This window comes from Arvicanthis niloticus, chromosome 4 (assembly GCF_011762505.2).
Source record: "Arvicanthis niloticus isolate mArvNil1 chromosome 4, mArvNil1.pat.X, whole genome shotgun sequence".
NCBI classification, from domain to species: Eukaryota; Metazoa; Chordata; class Mammalia; order Rodentia; family Muridae; genus Arvicanthis; species Arvicanthis niloticus.
In genome coordinates this window covers 48,914,562-48,929,163 of record NC_047661.1, presented here as the reverse complement: position 1 = coordinate 48,929,163, position 14,602 = coordinate 48,914,562, and the positions used below count along the sequence as shown (strand labels likewise).

General features: G+C 45.3%; 1 pseudogene; it reads left to right on the top strand.

Annotated features, from left to right (window-relative positions):
* The first annotated feature begins 2,076 nt into the window (after positions 1-2,076).
* Positions 2,077-5,331, top strand: LOC117707332 (uncharacterized; annotated as a pseudogene).
* The last annotated feature ends 9,271 nt before the right edge of the window (positions 5,332-14,602 follow it).

Genomic DNA, 14,602 nt, shown 5'->3' with positions numbered 1-14,602 from the left:
AAATGAAGAGAATGTTTCTGTGCTTACCTCCCAGAAAATTCTATACAATAGCCACCCACCATAAAGATCCGCTCTCAGCTAACTGTAACTCCATTTGTTTGTATGAAATCAACATAGTAACGATAGATCCAGACTGATAAGTGAAAGGTTTGTTGGTAGGATTATGTGGGGAGGGGTCCTTAGTCATCATGTCTCTTCTACAGCCATGATGCTGTGAACAGAGCCCAACCCCAATTCAGGTTTTCATCCACATGAGGGTGAGGAGGGGGATTGAAAACTATCTGTGGTCTTTACTGCCATCCAGTGGTCAGTTGTCAAAATAAATCAAATTATTTTCTAGTGCATTTGAAACAAAATTAATTCCAGGTAAAACATTTGCTGCATTAATCTACTGTAGAATTAATTGTACCCACATACCCTCCATTTAAAAGAAACCATAAAAATTGTTATGGCAATAATTTTTGTAAATAAATATTTATATAATATATATGTGTATGTGCCAACAGATAAATGCATATGTACATTGATATATAAACAGATAAGCATATGCTAATGATTTTTGGAAAACAAAACTTGGTAAGAAATGAACACAGTCTAGGGATATTTATGACTCTCCAGTAAATAGCTTCCTTTGTGAAAGAGAGGTCTCTGGGGACTAGATGTAGCTCAGTGGTGATTAACAGGCATGGAGTCCTGATTTCAAACCCTATCACCTCAAAAACATATCTAACGGGCAAATGTGTATCTTTACACAAAAGAGTGAGTGAGACTTTGGTGCTATTATTATTGTTGCTGTCATTATTACTAATTATCTGAAACAAAATCTTGCCATGTAGTTTAGGATAGCCTGTTACTTGACCTGTCTGTAGCATATGCTGGCCTCAAACCCACAATCCCCTTCCTCAGTTTTCTGAATACTATAAACAGCACCTAAGAGTTCTTGGGTGGGGCCAAAGTCAGTGATCTATGCAGACTCACCAGATTGAGGCCCACAGTGTGACCCAACGGGTTCATCAGCCAACCAGAGGTAGTGGTAGTGTTTGATTTGCAATGTTGGTCACGTGAGTGAAAGGCCAGGGGAGGCAGCACTGAGTCTCAGCTTCTCTCTGGGAGCTACTCACTGAGCTGGGAAGACAGCTTCTCCAGAAATAACTAAGCATTTGCCAGCACCCTGGCATGAAAGATTACAGGGAACAAAATGAATGAAAATTATGTTTCTTTCTCTCTCTCAGCCAAAAGGCTTTCTTCTTGTTGCCCAGTAGATTTTAAAGCCAGTCAGAGAAGTGAACTGTTGGCATCCTGAGGTACAGAGACGCTCCATCTCCCACAGTGTCTGTGCCTCCAAAGCCCGGGCTGCACCATCCTAGTCCCCAGCATTCCAGACTTGAAAGCCCCAACTCCTCCTCAGGCTTGTGCCCCACATACAAGGCCACAGTACCTCCTGCCTTGGTAGTCTCTCCTGTCAGCTCCCTGCTCTATAGCCATCCTTGTTGGCTTTTCTGGCATGGAGATGACTTGCTCCTACATCCTGCAACAGCTCCTCCTGGTCTGACTGGTTTCTTCCTGCTCCAGGTTCAGGTCTATGGCATTATCAGTATATTCTTCAAATTCATCTGTTAGAAGGGATTTCCAGATAGTCAAGACGAATCGAATGCAGAGATCACCTGAGAATTATCACAGTTGACTCGTGATGTCTGAAATTTCCAACAGTGTAATATCTGGAAGTTGGGGGACAGGGGTACCAATAACAGGGCTCAGTCTGAGAGCAAAGATCTGTGAACTGGGAGCCCATAAAGAATGTCCTATAGTCCAAAGGCCAGAAAATCTAGAGCTCTGATGTTTAAGACCAGATGGGACTTCCAGCTCCAGTGAGAAAGGTGGATTTACCTTTCCTCAACCTTTTCTTCCTGTCTGGGCCTTCCACCAATTGGATGGTGCCATATTGGGTAAGGGATGATCTTCCTTAATCTGATTCAAATGGCGGAATCCTCTGGAAGCACTCTCACAGGCAAAATTAAAATAATCATGTTCTATCAACTCTCTGGGTTTTTGTATTCTGTCAGATGCACACCCAAGATGAACCAACACCAGACTTATTCCATCACTGCTCTGCTTAGGAACGTCCTTCCTCTCAGACCCAGTGCCTCGGTCATGTCTACCCTCTGCGCTTGCCACCTCTTCCAAATGTCCCTCATCTCGTCCTCTTGCAGCTCACCTTCTGCTCAGCAGGCTCCTGTGTCTTCCTCTTCTGGAAGCTCAACTGCTGCCTATTTTGAGAAACCTTCACTTGGTCCCCGCAGTGACTGTATCTTGACATTTTCCACAGCTTTTGTGACCATTTCTCACAAAATACAATTAGCTGTACCCATTTCTGACTTTCCCACTGAGGTACAAGATCCTGGAGAGCAAGGGCTATGTCTGTGCACACACGTTCCTGTGTGCATGTGTGTATGTGTATGTGCAAGCGTGTGTGTATGTGTGTGTTGTATGTATGTATGTGTGTGTGTGCAGGTCCATGTGTGTCTGTGTGAGTGTTTATGTGTATGTGAGTGTAGATGTACATGGTGCCCAATATGGCACCACCCAATTGGTGGAGAGCCCAGACAGGAAGAAAAGGTTGAGGAAAGGCAAATCCACCCTTCTCACTGGAGCTAGAAGTCCTATCTGGTCTTAAACATCAGAGCTCTAGATTTTCTGGTGTGTGCTTGTGTGTATGAGGGTGTGACTGCATGCATGCATTGTGTGTATCTGTGTGTGCAGGTACATGCGTGTGTGCCTATATGTTAGTATGTGTATGTGCATCTGTGTATGTATGTGAGTGCATTGTCTGTGTGTATCTGTGTGTGCAGATGTGTGTGTGTGTGTGTGTGTGTGTGTGTGTGCAAATGTATACTGTGTACATGTGGTTTGGAGGCCAGACATTTACTTGTGTGTCATACTTTAGGTGTTATTCTACCTTATTTTTATAGAGATGAGATCTTCAACTGGGCAGGAACTCACCAAGTAGCCTAGACTGGCTTGCCAGCCCCGGGGGATCCTCCTGTTCTCAGCTTCCCCACACTGGGTCTATGAGTGAATGTCACCTAGCCTGGGTTGTGTTTAGATGTGAGATCTAGGAGTCAAAGCCGGGTCCCCACACTTGCACACCAAGCACTTTACCCACTTAGCTCTTTCCTCGGCAGAAGTCCTGTTGTTTTCATTGTGAATAACGCTCAGTAGACAGTTGTCAGCAATCAGTGGAGCCCCAGACTGTCCACCTTAAGCTTGTCTCTCTTGCTATGTTTTATTTTTCAATGTTATTTGGTTTAATTTGTTCTGAAACAAGGTCTTGCTATACTGCTCAGTTGGGTCTCAGACTCTTGGGTTTGACTAATCTTGCCTTGGCCTCCCTTGGAGTGTGAACACAAGTGCATGTATACCGCCACATTGGCTTTCCCCCACTCCTTGTGTTAACTGTCTTTCTAAATATTAAGTGCCTAGTGTTAAACCCTGGGAATCTACATCTCTCAAGCCCTTGGGTACCATGCTAATTGGCTGACCACACACTCACTGACTTACCTAAAGTGACAGAAAACTTCAGGCTCCCCACGCAGCCCCTGTTGCTACTGGAACCTGTCCTTTGGACCTGCTATGTCAGCCTGGACAACAATAAGGAAGAAACTGCACCTGGCTTCAAAGCTCAAAATTGTTTTCTTAAGTGTTCAGGAGGTTGAGATGGCTAATAAGCAAATTGTCCTCAGTATTCAAATAAGCAGTTAATAAATCCTGAAAGAGATACAAATCAAAATCCTTCCACGGAGCACATAGGCAAAACCTGTGTTTTCCCTAATCCTGAAATTCCATGGGTCACTTTCTCTTTCACAATGGCTAATGAGGCTAGCACAGGATTGTGGGCAGTAGCAGATCACCTCTGGGTGCACCATCCTCTCAGCTGGAGTGACTCCCCTAAGAGAGTTCCTGAGTCTATGCAAAGGGTTCTACAGGGCGGGGGTGTCATGGAACTGGCAGTTTTCTATGTCCTATTTAAATGACAGCACTGTCTTCCAGCCACCATGATACAAATCTGCCAACAGCAGAGAGCAGAGGAGTCAAGGTAAGACCACTGAGCCCCAAAAGTCTAAGCACGGAGTTTAAAGGTCAGGTTTAACTCTCTTTTTTTTCCACCTCAGTCTGCTTGTGCTCAAAGACCAGGAGAAAAGCTGAATGCTGGGTCGGGAGAGGCTAACGCCCAGCTGAGGTCCTGATGCTGAGTGTTTTATTTCCTTTCAGGGGGAAGCAGAAGTAGAGGCCATCTTCGAGGAAGCCTCCTTGGAGATGGAGAAGCTACGTATGAATGTCTCGACAGATCATGGCGCCTGCCACTTCTCAGAGAGCTACAAGCAAGTCTATCTATCACTAACCTACAGTCTCATCTTCATGCTAGGGATGCCCCTCAATGGGGCTGTCTTATGGCTCTCCTGGTGCCAGACCAAGCCCTGGAGCTGTGCCACCATCTACCTGATGAACCTGATGGTGGCGGACCTGCTTTACATACTAAGCCTGCCCTTGCTCATCATCACCTACGCGGTGGGCGACACCTGGCTCTTTGGGGAGATGCTGTGCAGGCTGGTGCGTTTCCTGTTCTACACCAACCTCTATAGCAGCATCCTGCTGCTGACCTGCATCTCTCTACACCGCTTTCTAGGAGTGTGCCACCCCCTGAGCTCACTGTCCTACCGGACTCACCAGCATGCCTGGCGAGCAGCTGCTGCCACCTGGGCCCTGGTAATCCTCCAGTTGCTACCGACTCTGGTTTTCTCTCACACAGACTATGTAAATGGCCAGATGATCTGCTATGACACAGCCAGCCCAGAGAATTTTGATCATTTCTTTGCCTACAGCATGGTACTGATGTTATCTGGGTTTGTCTTCCCCTCCTTGATCATTCTTGGGTGCTATTCTCTGATGGTCAGGAGACTGACAAATCCAGTGGAGGATCTCCCAACGGCAGGCCGCACAGCCCGTGCCAAGTCTATTCGGACCATCCTGCTGGTGTGTGGCCTCTTCACACTCTGTTTTGTGCCCTTCCACATCGCCCGATCCTTCTACTTGGTCATCCGCTTCCTGAAGTCACAGGACTGCCAGCTCTTGTCAGCAGCCAGTATGGCCTACAAGATCTGTAGGCCTCTGGTAAGCATGAGCAGCTGCCTCAACCCGGTCCTGTACTTCTTGTCACAGGGCAACAACAGAACCCAACTCCTCCAGAAGCTGAGACAAAACAAGGTGGGTGAACACCCCACTGGCATGAAAGGAGCACCAGGTGCTAGGCAGATCCAGGCACTGCCAGGATGAAGTCTCAAAAGAAAGAGCTGGACACAGATCAGGGGCTTGTTAGTGGGAGAGGGGCTGGAGCCTTCTTCCTACAGGGAGCTAGTAGAAAGGATTTTGTAGAAATGGCAAGAGATTTGGAAATAGGACTACAGAGCGAGTCACCAAGCCAAGAGCGAGCTGACATTGATATCTTGTCATTCTGGTCTCAAGTCAAAAGTTAGCACCTCAGAAGGCTTTGCTGCAACCCTCCCCAACCCCCACACACTAATGTTGACCTCTCCCCATAATCCAACCACTCTTTTTTCTTCTCTGATCATTGTCTGTGGAAGATTTATTTCTGATGTACCTCATGCCATTGGTACACAGGTTCCAACAGGAGAGGGACCTTGTCTTACTGCTGACCCCCATCATTGGTCTCTACAGCAGGGCTCTGCAGAGTGCCACACAGTGGATAGAAGCTGAGGGAGTGAGGGGGTGAAGAGAGGAATGAATGAAGCCCCTACTGTGTGACAGCAATACACTCACACCTCACAGCAGCCCTTAGTAAGGAAACTCAGACCCAGCATGTTAGGCTATTGGCAAGTTCATCCACCTGGAGAACACCCGTCCTCATCATGGTGGAAGGGACACTTCAAGCAAGGCTCTTGGAACATGTGACCCTACATGTCAAGCCTAGGAGTGCCTGATTGCTCAGCGACACAGCCGGTCCCCAAAGGTCACCTGGCTCATTCCCACTGTTTGCTATTGACAGATCAGAGTCTACCTTTGGGATCTTTTACTACGTGTCTCAACAGTGCCACACTTAGGAAGAGTTCTACCGGGGATAAAATGGTAGCTATGGAGCCGAGTATCTTCCTGAATGATGGCTTCTCTTCTTTTTATTTAAGCATGATGTTTCCATTCATGACAACAACAACAACACACACAGAGTTTCCATTCTATAAATTAATATTTAGCTTTTATGTATTTTACATAACATTGATTTTCTTCTTTGATAATCTCATACACATATAAAATATATTATTCTCACTGCCAAATTCTCCCATAAATTATAATTTTTTAATTATTTAAAGGCCAAAGGATTCCAAAAAATAACCTTTGTTTAATAAATTAATAACCATTGTTTAATAAGTTAAACAATGGTTTATTGTTTATGTTATTGTTTATGGTTTAACCATTGTTTAATAAATTAAACAATGTTTCTGATCTAAACAATCATCTACTACTTCATTATAATCTCCCCAGGAAGAGATGAACAAATCCTTTTCATAAGAACCAAGCCTCCCCCTCTACTGTAGCACTTTAATTACAGGAAATATCAGTATAAGCCGTGCATGTGTCTAAATTATCGTTTCATTCTGAAAGTACAGTTTATTGCTTCCAAGGCCACACAATAATTAGCTTAGAACCAAGTGCTGCTTAGAAGAGTTCTTCAGGATAATTGGTCTAATGAACAGGCGAAGGTGGGCTCTAATTAGCAGGTCAGCTGTTTCCGTGTAAATGTTTCTACAGGAGCAGAGGGGGCTTCAAACTGTTTATTTGTTTGCACATTCTCTCTCTCTCTCTCTCTCTCTCTCTCTCTCTCTCTCTCTCTCTCTCTCTCTCTCTCCCCTCACCCCCCTCTCATTAGTAGTTTCTTTGCACAGCACATAAGGAATATTCAACCAACTTACTGGTTCTGATTTTCACCACTTCTACTTTGATACACGGCCACATCACTGCAGAGTTAGAGTACCAGGTCCCCAGTGGAAGTTTGGAGCCATCCCATGTCATACTAGCCTACCATGCATTACCCACAATCCTTTCTTTAAATCCTTAAGGTGGAAAGAAACCTCCCCTAAAATCCTCAGCACACAACGCCTTCATCCCAAGAACATGTCACGCTCCCAGACAACGTTTTCCTACCACTAATTCCCCAGCCCCACTAACCCACATGTTTGCAATGGTCTCCTCAACTCACATAAAGCTGATTTTGATTCTGCTGAGTTTGTTTACCTACTTAGTAGGAAAGTGTAAGCAGCTGTATTAATCTTACTTGTAAGAAGCTAGGATGGAAAATCTCTAACTTAGTTGATACCACAGCCCTGGTTTTCCAGGAATCATGTCTCCAGATACTAGAATCAAATCAGTGTGCTCCCATTGTGAACTGTGGATCCTATAACACAGGGGGACTCTACACTTACTTTAGGATTAGGAAAAACTCCTTACACAAAGAAACCAAAAAGACCTAATGTCCCTTCTGAGTGTGGCCACCTCTGCAGGAAAAGCTGGGACTCACAAATCCATTAGACCTTGGCTCCTCAGCGTCTTCTGTAGTCTTTCTGGTTGTTTGGACAGGTTAAAAAATAAAATTGAAAGTCAGCAAGAAGTATGTTTAAAAAACCATAATGAGAGCTACAATGGATGAAAATGACTGTGGCCACCAAAATGGCTAATCATGACCGCAGCCCTTCAGGAGGTCATAGGCCATAGGAGAAATAAAATGTAAAAACATACAAGTAACATAAGAACACTAACTGACAATAGAGGCAGCTATAAAGAAGCCCTGTCAGCGGCTCATTATCAAATAGAGACCCACGTTGCCAGGTTTCCAGGGAGCAGGTGGGAGTGCTCATGCTGAGAGGAGCCCAGAAGGGACTCTATGCATAGCTGAAGCTCAGTGTGATCAAGATCCAAATACTTTTCCAAGCAGCAAAGAAAACAGGAAGTGGCATCATTGTGAGTAAATTCATAGGAGATCATCAGTTGGTTTCCAACAGGAAGGAGTTAGAGACCTGCCTGGGAAAGCAGGCTGAAGTGCAGCCATGGAGCCTTCCAAAGCCAGCAAGAAGGGTCACTTCTCACATCATGGAGAACTGCCAACTGCACCTGAGCAGAGCAATCTGATAAAAATTAGCCTAGCAGCCCCAGAACTTAAGTGAATTGGAGAAAATAAATAAAAATGTCACAGACAGAGTCCTACTGGATCTCTTAAACTGGTTTTCCTTCCCTTCAAAGCATACATACATACATACATAGCACCTTCCCTACATAGCACCTCCACCTTCATTAAAAAACTGTATTTTCAAGGGGTTTGGGGTATGCCTCAGTGGGTCAAGCACTTCGCAGAAGTTGCAACAACCTGAATTCTGATTTCTAAAAGCTATGGAAAGGTAGCAGCATTAGACATGGCTCTCTAATCCCAGCTCACCCATGGTGAGATGGTGGGCAGAGAATCCCAAGATCAAAGGCCAGAGAGCCTGTCATACACAGCAACAGTCTGTGAAAAATAAGGCAGAAAACACAGCTGGGGTGACCTTGAGCCTCTGATCTTCCTGCCTCTACCCTCTAAGTGCAAGTGCTAGGATTACAGGGTACAATGTACCCCATTTGTGTGGCACTGGGGGTTGTCATGCATACTAGGCAAATAGCCTACCAAGTAAGCCACCTCTTCAGTCCCCAGTTTCTCATTCCTTCCCACTGGTTCACTTGTTTTCATTCTTTCTAGTGTATTTAAAGTTTTGTAATGCTATTAATACCACCTCAGTTCTGCCCGTTGTCTGAGTCTTAGAGCCCTGCAATGGCCTTCTGATACTCAACATTTTCATCTTCCTCCTCTCAGTTTTTGATGTCCCTCTTGCTTCCTCTCTGCTCTGGTTGTAATGTTGCTATGTTGCTGTGTGCTGTGGATTGAAAACAGAGTCGTGATGGAAGTAAAGAGACCCAAGATAAGAAAAGATACTGGATCAGCCCCAAGGTTGGAGTCAACTGTCAAGAGCGCTACCAGGGGGCTGGAAGAACTGGAGTCCATGGTCTGTGGGAAGGGAAAACTTAGACGTTAGGAGAAGGTTCTCTCTGGATATAGAGTTGGAGATAGTGGGCTCAGGAAATTGGGAGAGTGGAAGTCCCACTTTTAGTGCTGTGGTTGGAGAGGTGAGAGCAAAAGAGTATGTGAGGCTGGCCCATAATGGGCTGGTAGGCCAGCCTGGGGACCATGGGCACAGATGTAGAGCGTCTGTGGAGGTGACTGGAAATGGGGGAAGGTGAGGTATAGAAAAGCACTTCTGCTGCTTCCTCTTCCTCTTTCTTTCTCCTTCTCCTTCTCCTTCTCCTTCTCCTTCTCCTTCTCCTTCTCCTTCTCCTTCTCCTTCTCCTTCTCCTTCTCCTTCTCCTCCTCCTCCTCCTTCTCCTCCTCTTCCTCCTCCTTCTCCTCCCCCTCCTCCTCCTCCCCCTCCTCCCCTTCCTCCTCCTCCTCCTCCTGCTATTGCTGCTTCTCTTTCTCCTCTTTGTATGTGTGTGTGTGTTTGTGTGTGTGTGTGTGTGTGTGTGTGTGTGTGTTCCTTGGTGGCAAGGTTTCATTTATTCCTGGCTGGCTTAGAACTCAATATATAGCTGAGGGTGACTTTGAACTCCCAATCCTCTCAGGCCCCATTGCTGGAATTACAGACCTGCTCCACAGTGCTCAGTGCAGTTCTGAGAATAAAACTCATAGCTTTGTACTTCTTAGGCAAGCATTATACCAACAAAGCTATATCTCACTGCCCTATCACCCCCATACTTAAATTGTGTGCTCAAACACATGTGCATGCATATGTGTGTGCAACCATGCACATGTGTGTTGTGACACATATGTGCATATGTGGAGATCAGAGGACAACCTCAGCTATTGGTCCTCACCTATTTCTCTCCTTCTTTCTTCTTTTGGGAGGGGAGAGGTCAAAAGGAAGGGGAACATGGGAGAATTGGGAAGTGGGTGCGATTGAGATGCATGATGTGAAATTCCCAAATTATCAATAAAAATATTATGTTGGGGAAATTAAAAGGAATAAAGGATGTCTTCTGGCTCCAGCTCTAGAAGGTTCAATTCCTCATGATGGGGAGGGCACACTGGAGCACAGCAGTTCACACCACAGCCAAACAAGGAGCAGAAAGTGGAAGCAAAAGTAAAAGCAAAAATCATCAGGGATAATAGAGCCTCCAACAACCATGCCCCTCCTCCTGCCCCAACTGGTGCCCTACTTCCTCCAGCTAGATCCCGCCTCGCAAAGTTTCCAGAGCTCCCAAAGTAGTGCAGCAGCTGGGGACCCAACAGTCGCAGCATTAGCCTGTGGGAGACATTTCAGATTCAAACCATAACACCCACCAATTTCAATTTTACAAAATCCAGAATATAAACTTTCACTTTTCTTTGTACTCTATCTTCCAAAGACAGTAAAAAGTATAAATTGTTGGGGGGAAAATCACTTGCAATTAAGCATAACCTAGGTTTATAAACTTGTGTATTCTCATTATCTTTTACTTTCCTATAAACAAGCTAACTCTCTCAAGGATTTCAATTTCCCAGCTTTCGGGTTTGTTATGGACTTGTTGTTGTTAATGTATCAAACTACTTCAAAGGTAATGGCTTCATGAAGAAATCCGTGTGAAGAAGCAGAACTTACGTTCTCGAAGCAAGCTATAGCTGGGCATTTTTATAGTGCTTAAATCACAAACACAAAGCAAAATGTGCCATTTCAAGAAAATTGAAGAATCGCGGAGTCTGAGAATACTCCACTCTGCAAGAAGAAGAACACATTAGGAAAGAGACCTTTATAAAGCATTAGTCCGTCAAGCCATGCAGCTGCACTGAAGACTCTTTATGGCTTCCCTTTTTATGGCCTTGGTCTTTTTTTGCAAGGGTAGGCTACACTTTCTTTTGCAATTCTACTCTGATTTCATAATCTAAATCATTCTCCCTGGCTGCTGCTTCTCCCCCACCGCCACCTCACTCCACCCCTGCCGACACCCCAGTCCCCACTGCTTCAACAACACACTTACGACCTGCCAGTTACAAAGAGCAAACCCTACCAGCTCATGTTTGACATAACCACACTGTTTCTCCCTACCTACCCCCCGCCCTTCAGATAGCTCTCTTGGCTTCTGTAGATTGCTTGCTCTGCTTCCTGTTTTCCAACATCCTTGGAAGAAGAGGATGTGCCCTTAGAACTGTGACCTTCTCGTCCTTCTACTTACAGTCTTGTATTAAGCATCTTGACTTCTTGCTGGATTAGTTTGCTGCCCTCCTGGTGCCTTCAAACCTAAACCTTGTCCCACTAGGAACCCTTCCCATTCATGTCTACTCAAAAACTACTCTAAGTGTCTTGGGCACTTACTACAAGCTCCACAAAGCAGCACTGAACTCATTTGCCTCCCAAACTGCAGCCCTGTCCTGTGTTCTCATTGGTCAATGGGCAGCACCTTCCATCCAAGCCAGAAATCTGGAAGGTGACCTTCACTTGAGCCTTCGTTTCTCACCACAACTCCCTGAATGGTCATACTTTGAGTTGGAGCTCCCAGCCATCCCCAGAATCTGTCTCTCCCTCATATCCTGCTGACACTGAAGTTCAAGTACTATCATCTCTCCAGCATCCTTGCTCCAGTCCCCTAACCATTCTCCTGCCTCCAAATTTGTTCCCTCTAAATACAATTTGTTCCCTTCTGTGATGGTTTGTATAAGCTTGTCCAGGAGGTGGCACTATTAGAAGGTGTGGCCCTGTTAGAGTGGGTGTGGCCTTGTTGGAGTGGGTGTGTCAATGTGAGTGTGGGCTTTAAGACTCTCCTCCTAACTGCCTGGAAGTCAGTCTTCCACTAGCAGCCTTCGGATGAAGATGTAGAACTCTCAGCTCTGCCTGCACCACACCTGTCTGGATGCTGCCATGCTCCCACCTTGATGATGTTGGACTGAACCTCTGAACCTGTAAGCCAGCCCCAAATAAAAGTTGTCCTTTATAAGACTTGCCTTGGTCATGGTGTCTGTTCACAGCAATAAAACCCTACCTAAGACACCTTCCTACTGCTTCCAGGTGTTCTAAAGTGCAGGGTAAATCTTGGCAATCCCCAACATAAAATTCCTCTGGAAGCCAAAGATCCCTGTGCTGAATGTGGAGAAGTGGCCTTAGCCATCTGCCTTGCACCAACACTGAACCCAAACTCTCCTGTGCAGCTTCTACTGTTGCCACTACCTAGCAGGCTCACTTAGCCTTAGGGTCTAGCTTGCTTCTCCTGCTCTCCCTTACACTGTCCCTTCTCCACCTAAATGAATCAGCCAGCTACTACTAGATAATGAGGTTCAAATACCATCCTCTCAAGGAATCTTGGAGCTTTCAGGTTCTCTAAATCCTTAGTCCATAGACACATCATATATCACAATCTCTGAGCTATTGACCGGCACCTAGGACCACTACTTACTGAGCAAGACAGCCCATGTCTTCTGCATTCCTGAATCACCAGCCCTAGTAAAGAGCTTTATGTCCAGTGATCTCATAAGTGAATGATGGTAAAAAGCCCATGCATAGCGGGGTGGCTGTAAGTAACCATAATGTACTGTGTATGGTTTTTGTTTTTTTTTTTAACTGAGCCACCATGCTGGCATGTGCCTTTAATTCCAACACTCAGGATGCGGAGGGGGCAAGTCTTTGTGAGTTTGAGGCCAAACTGGCCTACATAGTGAGTTCCAGGCCAACCAGATCTACACATGAGACTCAGTCTCAATAAATTAAATAAGTAAATAAACAAATAAATCCAAGGTAAATAGATTTTCGATATTTTTAGCTGTGAGGAATTATATTTAAAGAGAATACTGTATTAGCTAATTCTATGTCCACTAGACACAAGCTAGCCATTTTAGAAGAAGAAACATCAGCTGAGAAAATGATCCCATCAGACTGGCCTGTGAACATCAGATTGGCCTGTGCATTTTACTAATTGACACTGGATGTGGGAGGGCCCAGCTCACTGTGATTGGCACCAACACTGGGCAGAGAGTCTGGATGCTATGAGAAAGCAGGTGAGCAAGCCACGAGGAGCAAGGCAGTAAGAAGCGTTCTTTTATGGCCCTGACTTCTCTGGGTGGTGGAGTACCAGCTGTAAGGTGAAATAAACCCTTTCCTCCACCAGTTGGCTTGGATCATGGTGTTTATTACAATAGGAACCCTAAGACAGTTCAGATTTGAAGCTACAAGTATCAAAGCGTCACATGGCGCTCCATACAGATGAACAATTTTTACCTGTCAAGAAATAAATGAGTCAGGCCTGGTGGCCATATCCTCAGTACTCGGGAAGGTAGATAAGATTACTGCAAGTCCCAGGCTAGCCACGGCTGCATAGCAAAGTCTGTTTCTCAAATTCAATTCAGATTAAAACTTCAAAAACCAAAGTGTGACAAGGAACAGAAGCAATTTTTTTTTTTTTACAAGAAACAGAAGCACAAAAAGCCACTTGTAGACAGACATCAAACCCACCTCAAAGGACAAACTCCTCCAACATGGCAGTCCCAAATGTCCCTCAGCTTCCCTGAATCTCATTAACCAATCTGCTTGCTGTCATAAGTGCTCAGAGGGGTAGATCTCAGAAGCAGAGGTTTCACAGGTCCCAAGGTGTGATAAGGATAACAAGCAACCTTATAGGTGTGTGCACAGCGGTGCCTGGCCATATGCACAAACAGTAGTCTAGAGAATAAAAGCAAGCTGGAGAAATTCGGCTGTCTGCCCTGCTTGATGCAAGGACTCTGGTGTTGCTTATAAAACCCCAGCACTGTCTTCCTGAATCTCACAGCAGCACACACCTTTAATCCCAGTGGAAACCTGAGTTAGAGCTCAAAGGGTCTACATAGCAAGTTCCAAGCTAGTCAAGGCTATGTAGCAAGACCTTGATGAAAAAGAAAAGAGGAGAAAGAGACAAAGAGGAAGAAGAGGAAAAAGAGAAAGAGGAGGAAGAGAGGGGCCAGGAGGAGGAGAAGGGAAGGGAGGAGGAGGGAGGGAAGAGGACTCATTAGTTAGCCAAGTTGGACTTCAGTGCAATTGATACTTTGGTCTGTAGTGGGTTCCCCTCCCAGAGTAGTCATGTGTTTTGTACCTCCTCATGAAAACACTCACTTGTTTTGCCAAATAGGAACAATACTAAGAGGCTAAAGCTGACACTCCAGCATGCATCCCGCCCTTCTCTTGGTCTCCATCAGCTTGTTGGTAAGTTAAAACAGTTCTTGTTCTCTTGAACTCTGCACTCTTGCCAGTACTCTAACAGGAAGAACTCTACCCGTGAGCTGACTCTCCTTCCAGAGAATGCACTTCCCAGAGCTTGTGTCTTGGGGCTGCTCCTCTGGTCAGAAGCCTGTGCCTAACACATGCAGGGCCCTGCCCTGGCTCATACACTACATCCAACAACTCTTAAACTACAGATGTGAATGACTCCCTGTCAGGACATTATAAAGCCCAGAAGGCCCAGAAGAAAGATGCTGCCTTAGAATATATATGATTGTTCAGTGGTTTCCTAAGGT